This window comes from Aegilops tauschii, chromosome 4 (assembly GCF_002575655.3).
Source record: "Aegilops tauschii subsp. strangulata cultivar AL8/78 chromosome 4, Aet v6.0, whole genome shotgun sequence".
NCBI lineage: Eukaryota > Viridiplantae > Streptophyta > Magnoliopsida > Poales > Poaceae > Aegilops > Aegilops tauschii.
Window position 1 is genome coordinate 433,403,456 of NC_053038.3, and position 4,086 is coordinate 433,407,541.

Genomic DNA, 4,086 nt, shown 5'->3' on the forward strand with positions numbered 1-4,086 from the left:
CCGTAGTGCTTCTTCAACCTCTGGTCTTCTTGTTCCAGCCACCCAAACCAGCGCCGGTCGTGCCTCGTGCTCCTGCCTCCCGTGGCCGGCTGCGATGCGGCGGAGGCCTCACCGCCCCTACTACTCCCACCGCTGGCCAGGCCATCCCTCTACTCACCCACACCCCCTGGCATTCTGCGGCGACGGCAGCCTCACACCGTAGCGAACCAGTGAACCCTCGTACTCCTCTACGCGTGGGCAAACACTGTCGCGTCTTCCCCGGCTCCGCGTCGTCCCCTTCCTAGGCTTCGCCGTCGTCCCCTTCCTAGGCTTCGCCGTCGTCCCCTTCCTAGGCTTCGCCGTTGTCAACCGCCCTGGTGCTCTCGGCGCGGCGTGGTCAACATGGTCAAGGAACGGCTTCCATCGGACGTGGACTGTACGTGGAGAGGCTGACAGCTGGGTCCACAGCCACAGCAAGGAAGTGCCCCCTTATTACGCGGAAAATAATTATTCCTCCACCTGACAGCAGGGACCCATCGGACGGGCCACCGTATTTCGCAAAAAAAAGTTTCCCCCTGACTGCTAGGACCCACCAGCTACATCTTGGCACACAAGAAAGTGCGTCCGAAAAAAAAACGATTCGCCCCCCTGACTGCTGGGACCCACCAGCTACATCTTCGCAGGCAAGGAAGTGCCTGACAGTCGGGACCCACCTGGTCGAAGCGTACGTAGCGTTGTCATTCTGGTCACGAACGTGTACGTACATACTGGTCGATGTAGAGGCGCGCACGTGTCGTAGTGGAGGCGCGCACATAGCGTGTACACGTACGTACAACGGCCAGTGTGCAAGAAAGAAAATACGGCCACGTACGTACATACGGGCAGGGTCTCGAATGCCTACTCGCGCATACGTATGGCCAGGGCTCGTGTACATGGCTCGGTCGAAACGGAGAAACAGCGTCGTCGCCGTGTTCATGGGGAGCCAACCGGCTGGGTCGGAACGGAATGCGTAGTCGTGTTCATCGGGAGGGCTTGGATGGAACAGCCGATGGAAACGAGGCCTGGCGTACCGCAGAACGGAGGAAACGGCCTTGTGTTCGACCGGCCACGTTCGAAACGGGATCCTGTTCATCGGGAGGGGTCTGACGTACCGCAAAACGGAGGAAACGGACCTCCTACGGTCAAAACGGGGGTCCTGTTGATCGGGAGGGGTGTGGCGTACCGCAAAACAGAGGAAACGGACTTGTGTTGGAGCGCTACGATCGAAACGGGGGTCCTGTTGATCGGGAGGGGTGTGGCGTACCGCAAAACGGGACTCCACGGGATACTGTTCATATCCACCGTCGACCCCCTCCAGCCTCCACGGGCTACTGTTCATCCACCGTCGACCTCCTCCAGCCTCCACCTGCGACTGTTCATCCACGGGCTCTTGTTCATCCAGCCTCCACCGCGCGCTACTCCACCGGCTACTGTTCAACCAGCCCTCTCCACGGCCTCCTGTTCAACCACCCCTCCACTGGCTACTGTTCATCCAGCCCTCCACCGTCTACTGTTCATCCTGCCCTCCATGGGGTGGTCCTGTTCATCCTGCCCTCCACGGGGTCCTGTTCATCTAGCCCCAACCGGCTCGATCGATCGGGGTCCTGTTCATCCAGAGGCAACACCACGGGGTCCTGTTCATCCACCCCCACCGGGAACTGTTCATCCAAACCCCCCAGCAACGCTCACTGTTCATCCAGAGGCAGCATCGATCGGCTTCAGTTAGCAGCAGTAGCGAAGGAATCACTCGATCGGGTTCAGTTAACAGCCATCGATCGATCGCTCGGGTTCAGTAACGCGTAGCCTGCTGTGCAATCGCTCGGGTTCAGTTAGAGCCCAACGCCTCGCACCCATGTGCGTGCGTGTACGAGAGAAATGCGCATCGCTCGGCCCCGACCACCCACCGTAACCGGGAACACCACGATATTTTCCTCGCCCTCACTTCTAGCACGTTTTTTCTGTCATGGACGGCCCAAAGAATGTCATGCAGCTGCGTCTCCGGCCCGTCCAGGACGAAAAGCCCATTTTCTGTCATGATTTTTTGTCATAGAAGTAGGACCCCACCACATCTATGATGATACCGGGTTTTTTTCACAATTATTGTCATAGAAGTGTCATAAGTATGACAAAAAAAATTTCGTTCGCCCAAAATGTCACGGATGTGTCTTTTTTTGTAGTGTCTGTCTCTGGTTCGTGTCCACTGCAAGGAAGCGCGAGAAGAGAAGCTAGCGGCGATCAAGGTTGCCAATACCAAAAGGCACGACTTCCAATCCTTCATGCAAACCTTCATTGCTGCTGCCACTCAGATTGCTAACGGAATCGACCTGGACGAGTTCGTCGAGCCTGCTAGCCCTCCTCCTGCAGAGTCAACAAACTTTATGCCCTGCCTTAAATTTGCCTCAGAATGCCGAGTAATTTTGTAACCGTTAAACTCCTTCGGGCCTCATGCCCGAGTACTTTAATCCGTGGTCTGGAACCTTAGGATTTATCTGAACTTGGTTTATCTCTGAATATGTTGTGTTTGCCTTTGAGTGGAACTTGTTTCTTCACTCGGAATAGTCTTTGTACTTGTGACGCAGCTCTGAGAAGAAGGTAACAGTCGACTTGCACCTCGTCGTCCTCGCGGATCGGCATGGAGCGCACATCGTATTTATGGCGCAGCTCTGAGGAGAAGGTCGCAGTCGACCTGCACCTCGTCGTCCTTGCGGACCGGGATGGAGCGCACATTGCGGCTCGGTACGTGTTTTAAACTTAGGCGGGTACTGGACTGCAGCTAAGCCCCCGAGTGGGAGGGTTGCTCTTCACTCGGTGGGATTTTTCAAACTTAGGCGAGTACTGGACTGCAGCTAAGCCCCCGAGTGAGAGGGTTGCTCTTCACTCGGTGGGATTTTTCAAACTTAGGAGAGTACTGGACTACAGCTAAGCCCCCGAGTGAGAGGCTTGCTCACCACTTGGTAGGATTTTTCCAACTTAGGCGAGTACTGGACTGCAGCTACGCCCCCGAGTGAGAGGCTTGCTCACCACTCGGTAGGATTTTTCAAACTTAGGCGAGTACTGGACTGCAGCTAAGCCCCCGAGTGAGAGGGTTGCTCGCCACTCGGTAGGATTTTTCAAACTTAGGCGAGTACTGTACTGCAGCTAAGCCCCCGAGTGAGAGGCTTGCTCACCACTCGGTAGGATTTTTCAAACTTAGGCGAGTACTGGACTGCAGCTAAGCCCCCGAGTGAGAGGCTTGCTCACCACTCAATAGGATTTTTCAAACTTAGGCGAGTACTGGACTGCAGCTAAGCCCCCGAGTGAGAGGCTTGCTCACCACTCAGTAGGATTTTTTAAACTTAGGCGAGTACTCGACTGCAGCTAAGCCCCCGAGTGAGAGGCTTGCTCACCACTCGGTAGGATTTTTCAAACTTAGGTGAGTACTGGACTGCAGCTAAGCCCCCGAGTGAGAGGCTTGCTCACCACTCGGTAGGATTTTTTAAACTTAGGCGAGTACTGAACTGCAGCTAAGCCCCCGAGTGAGAGGCTTGCTCACCCCCCGGTAGGATTTTTCAAACTTAGGCGAAACGGATTCGCAGCTAAGCCCCCGAGTGAGAGGCTTGCTCTCCACTCGGCAGGATTTTCTTTTTTGGAACTTAGGCGAAGCGGATTCGCAGCTAAGCCACCCACTGGGGGATTTAGAACACATAAAAAAGAAACAACAATCATTTAGGAGACTAAAAAACTGTGTCTTTTGATAATCAAACTAGGAGGTATTTCTTATTACATCTCAACAGTCTGAATGCTTAAGTATAAAAGGGGCGGAGCAGCTCCGCATTCCAAGCGCGTGGCTCATCCTTATTGTGCTCGACATTATAGAGGCGATACGCTCCGTTGTGGAGCACTTTGGTGATGATGAAGGGACCCTCCCAAGCAGGAGCAAGCGTGTGTGGTCGCTGTTGATCCACTCGAAGAACCAAGTCCCCCTCTTGAAATGCTCGACCTCTCACGTTCCTGGCGTGGAATCGACGCAAGTCTTGCTGATAAATGGTCGACCGGATCAAAGCCATCTCTCTTTCTGTTGGGGAACGT